Genomic DNA, 575 nt, shown 5'->3' with positions numbered 1-575 from the left:
AAGAAGGGGGAAGGTAGAGGGGATGGGGTAGGAATGAAGGAAGGGGAGGGAGATGGGGGGAGTAGGTAAGGAAGGGAGGAGGGAGAGGAGGGGGTGAGGTAGGTAGAGGGATGGGGCAGGGAATGACGTAGGGGCGGGAGGGGAGGGGAGGGGGTGTGGGGAAGTAGGAAAGGAAGGGAGGAGGGAGAGGAGGGGGTGAGGTAGGTAGAGGGAGGGGGCAGGGAATGACGTAGGGGCGGGAGGGGAGGGGAGGGGGTGTGGGGAGGTAGGAAAGGAAGGGAGGAGGGAGAGGAGGGGGTGAGGTAGGTAGGGGGGAGGGGGTAGGACCTGTCTCTCAAACCAGTTCGCAAGAGTGCCCCTGCTGTATTAAATGGTACTTGTTCTTCCCGTACAGGTGAAAACCAGGTGTGTGTGTGTGTGTGTGTGTGTGTGTGTGTGTGTGTGTGTGTGTGTGTGTGTGTGTGTGTGTGTGTGTGTGTGTGTGTGTGTGTGTGTGTGTGTGTGTGTTTGGAAGCGCGCGTCTGTGTTCTCTTGGCTAACTTAGCGTCCGTTATGCATTCAAATATCATTACCTG

Source organism: Penaeus japonicus, unplaced genomic scaffold, assembly GCF_977035675.1.
Source record: "Penaeus japonicus unplaced genomic scaffold, GWHDUDI00000001_assembly GWHDUDI00000029, whole genome shotgun sequence".
NCBI classification, from domain to species: domain Eukaryota; kingdom Metazoa; phylum Arthropoda; class Malacostraca; order Decapoda; family Penaeidae; genus Penaeus; species Penaeus japonicus.
The sequence above is the reverse complement of the archived record's forward strand: the minus strand, read 5'-3'. Positions refer to the sequence as shown.